Genomic DNA, 9583 nt, shown 5'->3' with positions numbered 1-9583 from the left:
AAGACTCGGTGACACGATGACTGGACTGGAGATGCCCTAAAGTACAAAGACCTATGGGGCTGTGGCAAAGAAGTGAGGCTCCACGGCAGCCACGCAAAGAGGCAAAAGGAACAGCCCAGGATGAGAAGTTACTGTCAAGACTGGGATGATGGATGTGCAAGAAGCCTGACTGCAAGTCCCAGAGAATGCAGCGATGAAGGGAATGAGACTGAATCTCAGAACACAGATGCCTAGTGAGAAGAGCTGCTGACGCAGTCTAGAACACCATACCAGAGGAAACAACTGATGGAGAACTTCAAGATGTGAAGCCCATCCACAGTTTAAGCTTCTTATGCAAGAAAAGCGGCACCGATTGGCACCAGAACGTTGAGGTTTGTTCTTTGAGACCTCGAGGAAGGTGCCCGAGTCACGTGCTATGGTCCTTGTGTGCAAAGAAGACACTGGGACTCGAGGAAGTCCCGAGGTGTAGAGGAGAGATAACACAACACCCCACACAAACACTAGAGCCGCTCTGCCTGCCACACATTGCCCTTGTCCTAAGAAGTAACTTGCTCCCTTTCCTTGCCTCGTGGTTACTAGCTATGGAACGTTCCTCTACACAACCTTTATAACTCCGCCTCATGACTCCCAACCTTATCCCCTCCTCCTAGCCCCGATACAGCATTGGCCTTAACTGGCAAACATAACGGAAACTTGAAAACATAGCAAACAAACAAGCCACTCAGATGCAAAGCCCAATCACTGCAGCCCATGGCCAATCAATTCACCTATGGTGAAGTCATTGAGCCAAAGGCACACTCACTAAATACAACCCCAGAAGAACCCTACACAAAACCCCTGAAAGCCAAAACCCCTGAAAGCCCAGCCACAACAGAAAACCCCTGAAAGACAAAGAACTCCAAAGAACAGGCACTACACAAAACCCCTCCCTGTAACTCCTAACCTTGTTCCCTCCTCCCGGCCCTGGCATGGCATTATCCTGGTACTTAACTTGCTAAGAGCCACAGGTCCAATTCCAACAGTTGTGTTGGGTGTCGCTGAGATGTGCTGCTCCCGAGCTGAGGTACTGTGCTGTGTCCACACGACAGCAGCACTGAGGCACTCTGCTTGCCCCTCTTGTCATTATTCAGAGTACAGCTTCAGTCTCTGGAAACAGAACAAAACAAGTCACCCAGATGCAAAGCCCACCTGCTGTACAAAATCCCAAAGCCAAAACCCAAAAAAAGCCCACCTGCTGTACAAAATCCCAAAGTCAAAACCCCAAAGAGCCCCCTCACTCAACGAAACCCCAAAGCCAAAAACCCAAAAAGTCCACCCACTAAATGCCCAAATCCAAAAACCCCACTCGGTAAACAAAACCCCAAAGCCCACGTGCCAAAAGTGAAGTGACATACACTCAGTGCTCCTCCATCTGCCCTTGACTCTACACCCCCACACAGAGCAGCTCTAAGGTAAACACACACATATAAAAACCAACACCACACAGAACACGGACGACACGACACAGAAATGACAAGACTCGGAGACATGATGCCTGGACTGGAGATGCCCTAAAGTACAAAGACCTATGGGGTTGTGGCAAAGAAGCGAGGCTCCATGGCAGCCACGCAAAGAGGCAAAGGGAACAGCCCAGGATGAGAAGTTACTGTCAAGACCGGGATGATGGATGCACAAGAAGCCTGACTGCGAGTCCCAGAGAATGCAGCGATGAAGGGAATGAGACCGAATCTCAGAACAGGGATGCCTAGTGAGAAGAGCTGCTGACGCAGCCTGGAACACCGTACAGCAGGAAACAACTGATGGAGAACTTCAAGATGTGAAGCCCATCCACAGTTTAAGCTTCTTATGCAAGAAAAGCGGCACCGATTGGCACCGGAACTTTGAGGTTTGTTCTTTGAGACCTCGGGGAAGGTGCCCTAGTCACATGCTATGGTCCTTGTGTGCAAAGAAGACTTTGAGACTCAAGGAAGTCCTGAGATGGAAAGGATAGACAACACGACACCCCCACACAGGAGCTGGAACTGCCCTGCCCGGCACATCCTTGGCTGCCTCTTAAAGCCTAACCCTAACTCTTTCCTTGCCTAAAGGAGAGGGTTCCCAAACAACCTCTGTCCACTGCTACCCTTAAAACCACATCCTGCAATTCTCAGCATCACGTCCCCCTCCTTGCCCCTCCCCGATTCTTTCGTTCAACTTAACTTGCGTAATGCTCTGAATTCCATCTCCATGGAAATTACCTCGCTCACTGAGGCCTTTTTTCGGGTGCCACATTCTTCTTGGGGGTTGGCAACCTGACCAAAAGAAAGCCCACAAATGGGGCAAATGGTGAGCATCGCATCAGTCTACACGACCTCCGCTCTGACAACCACCCTCTCCAAAGGCAGAGGTGTTCCGCTCACCCTGCTCCTTCCAGAGTCTGACACGGCTGTCATGATACCTTAGGTGTCCGAGATTCAAAGACAGAAAATAACTGTGGTCCTTCTCCGAATGCACTGGCCCTGACACACCCTTAGCTACTGGCCCGGCTCACCTTGAATGTTCTGAAGGCTGCCCTCACGGCCCCTGAAAAAACAAGAAAAACAATTCACAATTGCAGCAAGAGAGTTTTAAACACCATTAGGGATCACATCTGCCTCACCTTTTCAGCCTCCTCCTCAGTGTTTGGCTTCACCCCTCCGAGGCATCTTATGGCACTCGCAAAAAAAAAAAACCAAAACACACTAACAAGAAACTAGAAGACATGATGAGATACTAAACAAACCCACAGGGATCCCCATCTCCGGCTCCTTTACTTTGGCCTCTAGCCCTCCATGTGGGTCATTTGGTCCTGCTGCATCGGGCTCAGGGTCTTCCTGTGAGACACAAACAAGGGAATCTGTCCATCATCGATGACCCCTGAAAACAGCTTCTTTAGCCCCCAGTCTCTGCTCATCTGGCCAAGTCCTCTGCTGTTCTGATGTCCTGCCTCCGTTGTACCTTCAAACCCTCAAAATAGAACACAAACACAACATCATGTAGCGATACAGCCACCCATCCCCATCCTCCCTCTCATCCCGCATCATCACCCACCTTCTCTCGGCGATCCGCCCGATACCCGGGTCGCAGCTTGTTCCTCTGCATCTGTGAAAACAGATATAAAACAATCACCTAGAGGCCCAACCACAGACAAACAGTTCCAGAGCTCAACATTATACAAAGCTATTCAGAATTCAACTCCAGCCTGTCATTTAAATCAAATCCCTAATGCTGGGCCTCACACTCCCCCGGGCAGAGCGGCTCCGAGCCCAATGCCCACGTGCCGAGACCAACACCACAGGGAACATGGACACTGAGATACAAATAGGAGAAAAGTCCTAGCGAGAGGATGCCAAACTGGAAATGCCATTGAGCAAAAAGGCCCATGGGGCTGCGATGGTGAAGCAAGGAGGCTCTAGGGCAGCCCCACACAGAGGCAAAGGTAACAGCCCGGGATGAGAAGCTGCTGTCAAGACAGAGGTGGACGCATGAGAACTCTGGCTTGGAGGCTGAGGAAGTCACAGATGAAGGGAACAAAACCCAATCTCAAAAAGGATGACTCAAGAGCACAGTGGCTGACGCTGTGGAACAGGATCGGTGGAAAACTTCAAGATGTGAAACAGATCCATGGTTTCCGACACAAGGAAAGGGGTGCCCGACTGGCACCAGAACGGTGAGGGCTGCGATTTGAGACCGTAAGGATGACGCCTGAGTCGCATGCCATGCTCCTTGAGCGCAAAGAGGATTTCAGGACTTGAGGAAGTTCCGAGACACGGAAAACAGACTACAGGACAGACAATACAGAGGCTGGAGCTGCTCTGCTCGACCTATCTTAGCTGCCTGCTAAAAGCTAAACCTAACCCTTTCCTTTGCCCAAAGCATATGGTTCCCAAACAGCCTCTCTCCTCCACTCCCTTTGAACCCCCAACCCTGAGATGCCCGACACTGTCTGCCCCTCCCTGATCCCATCCCTCAATTTAACTCTTGTACAGTCTGAAGTCCACCTCCATAAGAACTGAGGCCCTCCTGGGGGCACCATGTTCCTCTTCGGGATCTGTGAATAGATTAAAAGAAATCCCACAAGTGGGGCAAATGATGAGTACTGAGGCAGCTGATGCAAGCCTCCTATCTGATGACCATCTCCCTGCAAAGGCCGAGGGGTTCCACTCACCCCGGAGTCCGATGCCACTACCATCATCTCTTTGGCACCTGAGATTTAAAGACAGAAAATAACCGTGGAGCTTCTGCAAAGGCATCGGCCCCGACACTCTCCTCGCTACCGGCACGGCTCACCTCGAATGCTCCAAAGGCTGCCCTCGTGGCCCCTGCAAAACAAGAAAAACAATTCACTGCCTTGCAGCAGGAGAGCTTTAAACACCATCAGGGATGACATCTGCCTCACCTTTTCAATCTCCTCCTCTGTGTGTGGCTTCACCCCTCCGAGGCATCTTATGGCACCTGCAAAAAAAACCACAAGAAACTAGAAGACATGATGAGATACTGAACAATCCCACGGGGATCCCCATCTCTGGCTCCTTTACCTTGGCCTCTAGCCCTCCACGTGGGTCATTTGACTTCTTTGGCTCAGGGGCCTCCTGTAAGACACAAACAAGGGAACCTGGTAACCTCATCACCAATGACCCCTGAAAACTGCTGCCTTCACTCCCAGTCTCTGCTTACCTGGCCGAGTCCTCTCCTGTGCCGATATCCTAACCTCCGTTGTGCCTTTACACCCTCAAAACAGAACACAAATGGTTAAAGCTTCTTAAGAAAGAAAAACAGCACCTGATCAGCACCAGAATGGTGAGAATCATACTTTGAGATCATAGCGATGGCACCCGAGTCTTGAGTACAAAAAGGATGTGGGGATTTGAGGAAGTTCTGAGACACAGAAAACAGACTACAGAACACAACACACAGAGGCTGGAGCCGCCCTGCCCATGCCGGCTGCCTGCTAAAAGCTAACCCTCTCCCCTTCCTCGCCCCAAGGGGATGGCTCCCAAATGGTCTCTCCCCTCTGCTACCTTTAAACCATACCCTGTGATGCCTGACCCCACCTCCCCCCTCCCAACTCTCCTTCCCATACTTGGTTTTCAGAGGGTCAAAGGTTCAATCCAGACCTCAACAAAAGCCACATCAGCTGGGATGTTTCTGCAGTCACCGGGTTCCTCTTCATCATCTGAAAAAAAGAAACAAACCACAAACAGAACTGAGAGGTCCCATCTCCAGCACCAGCCTCTTTTACATCTCCCCTGGGAAGGGCCGTGGCAGTCCACTTGCCTACTTCTTCCACAGCCAGACACTGCAGCCTCCCTTCCCCTATTGCACCTTAGGTCCCCAAACTTTAAAGACTTTTTTTTTTTTTTCCTCTCCTCTGATCTGTCAGGAAAGGAACTCGCTCCCATCCAATGCTTTTTTCCTTGTAGTTGCACCCCCAAACTCTCTGCGTTGGCTTCTCAACAGTCTTTCTTCTGACCAGCATCCGGGGTCCTGGAGACACTTCTCATCTTTTGTCTTCCATCTTCCTCTGGACTCTGTGCTTTGCTCTGAAGCCACTAAGTAAATGAAATTCTGACACATGTTCATCTCTGAGGAGCCTTTCACAAGCTGCTAAAGAAGCTCCGAGTGTGACGGGGGGCTCTAGACAATGTGAAAAAGACAAGAACTGTACTTCTATATGCTGACAGGAGCTCTACCTTCCCTACTGGCTGCTTTCACAGAACCACAAGGGTTGGAAGGGACCTCGAAAGATCATGTCCACTCTGATGAAGCAGGATCTCCTAGAGTAGGTCACAAAAATGCGCAGGAGATACACGCCGTAAACCTTCTATCCCACTAAAGAAGATGCTATCAGCAGCTTCCATAGGTTAAAACAAAAGGATTAAAAAGGATAAAGTATTGTATTCGGTCACAGCAGGATCTCCAGAAAAATGCACTGCATCTGAAAAAAAAAGACAAGAAAGCATCCAGTTAAACCCTCTTGCTACCTCTGAATGGGTGATATAAAATTACTGACCTGAAAAAGATCTACTGACTTTTAATTTCTACTAGATACTCAGCTTTGAGCAGTCCTGAAGCTCACACCTCATCTTTTTTTCTTCTTAGTAGCAAAATACATCTTCTTTGAGAACTTAACCTCAGTTTGCCTTTCAACTGAGAAGCCAGCAGAACACTTACTCTAAAACACCCTAGGAGCACAGTGAGCTCCCTTGCCAGGGCCTGTGGCTCATATACCCCAGGTCCCTCCCACTGCTCTCAGTGCTGACACCTGGGAAAGGGGAGGGGAGACTGTGGGGAGTCATAAAAGCTTCCAGGTGAGAAAGGCCTATGTTTCTAGTGTGTAAAATGTTAGATAGAAAAAACCACTGTGACTGGAAATTATGATAGTGCTCTTATAGCACCAATATGCATCCATGATCAGCCCTATGACTGGGTAAGTGTTTTAACTTAGCTATGTAGGAGTACAGGTAGAAAAGAAATAGCTATTGTACTAAACTATGTAGGAAAATAGGTTGTTTTGGGTTATAAGAATTGATATAGAAAACTGAAATGCTGCAGGCCACAAAATGGGGGGAAAGCCCTACTGCACACCAGATTGCTGTGGTGTTTTTGCTGGGCTCTATGGAGCCTGGCAGGGCCACTCTGCCTTTAGCGGTGTCCTGTGGCTTTTTCTGAGGATACTGTGCTGGAAGCCTGATTGGGGCTATGAAGCCCCATCAATTTCCCAGAACCTCAGGGAGGATGTTGGAAACTCGAATGAGACCATGAGACCCCAATTCACACCCCAGAACCTGCAATAGGGGCAAGAGATAAATTAAGCTGAGATGTAAAATTTTCCACTGGAGAGATTACCTCCAACCCAAATATTTAAAAACAGAAACAGGAATCCGATTAAAAAAAGTATAGAGAAAAAAATTGAAAACGATCCTATTAAGAAATTAATGGGGAAAAAATAAAAAGAATAGCAGCAAAATCAATGACAATGTTCTAAAAAAATTCTGAACTGCCCAGCCAAAGCAGCTGTAGACTCTGTCCTACAGCAAAGCCCCATTCAGGCAGCGGCAGGGTCTGAGGGGAAGTTTGAGTTGGATTTTTTCCTTTTTGTTATATTTTAGATTTTTTTATACTTGTTTTCCTACTTTGGTAGGAACTGTCCTTGTCGCGCGTGCTGCCGGGGGCTGACAAGAGATAGTGGTCCCTCGGAGGACTTCCGGCGCATAGAGTGCACCTCCTTCAGGACCGATAGTCGCTCTCGGGTTGTGGAGGACTTCCGGTCAATAAAATTTTACTTCCGGAGGACTCACAGTCTCTCCCGGGCATCGGAGGACTTCCGGCCCATAGACTGTGACTTCCGAAAAACTAACAGTCGTTTCCGGATTTTGGAGGACTTTCGGCCCATAAACTGTCGTTTCCGGAGGACTTACGGTCGCTTCCGGGCTCTTGCGGTTTTCCGGCCCAGAGATGATAACTTCCGGAGTCTGGGACGACTTCCGGACCTTAGTGTGCTGGTTCGGAGGACTGAGCTGTCTCTAAATTTTAGCCAACTTCGCTTCTTTTAACCATAAATTTACACTCTGTCTCCTAGTACGTATACAATTAAACCCAATCCCATTGCTAATAGAGCAATCCCATTGCTTTACGAAATAAGAATCCCGAGGCCGGTGTTACAGGCGCAGCTGCGCATGCGCGGCTGCAGCACCGGCTGTCATGGGGCCATTGCGCATGCGCAGCTCCCGGGCTGCAGGACCGCAATTTGCCCACACGATGGCAGTACCGAGCACTGGGGCGCTGCAGATCCGGCTTTTCGCCACGGGAGGGCGGAACCGGCTATCAGTTATTAATGGAAGCTGCAGCACCGACTTTTCGCCACGGGACGGCGGTAACGAGTAAATTATTACAACTCTGCGCTGTGCGGCTGCGGAGCTGCACTACCGGGCCGTAAGATGGGCACCGTGGCTGCAAAAGCAGCGGAGGTGGTGGGACGGTGCACCTTCTGTTAGATTATTCACAAAAACTGTTAGAAGGCAAAGCAATTTTAGCAGAAAATGGTCCCCTTGCCTTCCAGCTTGTCTTCGGGTGTCAGAGGGGCCACGGGTGGCTGGGCTTGGACTGTGAGTGATATCCAGGGAGATATGCCCGGCCAAGGAGAGAGACGATGTTTCTTTTGCTAGGCTCCTAACGAGTGCCCAGGAGCGAGTCGGTGCCAGGGCTCTGGGTCTGCCTGGGCACAGCTCCACAGTCGCTGCCGCAGCTGCTCGTTGGCTCATTGCAGAGGGGACAGTCTGTCAGTCTGCTGTTCCTGACTACCTGTTGCTCCCGGTGTCGTGTCCATGGCCTCAAAAATGGGGCGTAACACAAGACAGAGGAATGAGGAGTGAAAGAAAAGGCTCGAGGAACTTTTTAACAAGAAAAGAAAAAACACAGGAGAGCGCAAAATAGTGATGGGGAAGAGGAAAGAAATGGGGAGCAGACAGAACAGGAGAGGAACCAGAAGCAACAGGGAATTAAAATAAGAAATCTGCATTCCACCTCTTAGGATCCTGGCAAAACAGCCTGTTGCTGCTCCTAAAGAGAAGTGTATATAACTGTTGTTACTACAAGATGAGTGCTGTCATGGCTACTTGCCTTTCCATTTCTCCTTTAGGAAGTGTGTAGAGACTTTTTTTTTCAGAGGCAAAATTAACTGTCGTTAATCTCACCTGCTAAGATTTCTCAGACTTTCCAAATGGAACCTTTCCCACGCTAAGTGGAATATCTGTGCAGATAACTAGGGATTTTGTTTCAGGTCTGTTTGCTTTCTTCTCAGATAAAAGTTAATACTCTCTGCTTTACCCTTCACTGAGTTGCTGAAGCAATTCTGGATCTTCCTTTCCCATTTCAACCCTCTCTTTCTACTCTTCGCCCACCCCACTTCTTTACATCATCCTCTCTTGACAGTCTGTGTGTGGGAGCACATCAGAAGACCCCAGACTGCACAGGCAGGAGTGGATGAGCAGAAGTGCCATCAGGAAATCAAGACACCTGTAGAGACTATAATACGCAGTAGCAATTGAGAGGTGGAGTCTCTCCTCTGAGGCACCCAGCCTGAGCTGCAGCTGTCAGGTGGGGTCTCTGCTCTGAGGCACCCAGCCTGAGCTGCTGCTGCTGTGGAGGAGGAGCTCGATCTGATCCTGGCACTGAGGCAGGGCCTCGGGGCTCTGGCACCCACATCATTCCTCCCATGGTCTGCCTGCTGACTGCATAATTCCTACAGTACCTCCTGATCTTTCTGTTGACCGTAACTAGTAACGGTGACAATGACACCTGTACTCTAAATAGCCAGGCAGCTGACCTGGAGAGGAGCCAGACCTCTACGGCGGTGAGAGATTCTAACTCATTCAGTGTGGAAATGGCTGGAGATGGAGTCCAGTGGAGAAATGAACTCACGTCAGAGACATCTAAAGGGCAACGGTTCTCAGCTTTGCCAAGTCCCATCGGAACCTGTCCATATATGTCCCTGCTTGAGCACATACAAGTGAACAGGAACCCAAAAACACGGGGACATTATCAGGAGCTGAAAAAAACCAAC

Source organism: Colius striatus, chromosome 5, assembly GCF_028858725.1.
Source record: "Colius striatus isolate bColStr4 chromosome 5, bColStr4.1.hap1, whole genome shotgun sequence".
Taxonomy (NCBI): domain Eukaryota; kingdom Metazoa; phylum Chordata; class Aves; order Coliiformes; family Coliidae; genus Colius; species Colius striatus.
The sequence above is the reverse complement of the archived record's forward strand: the minus strand, read 5'-3'. Positions refer to the sequence as shown.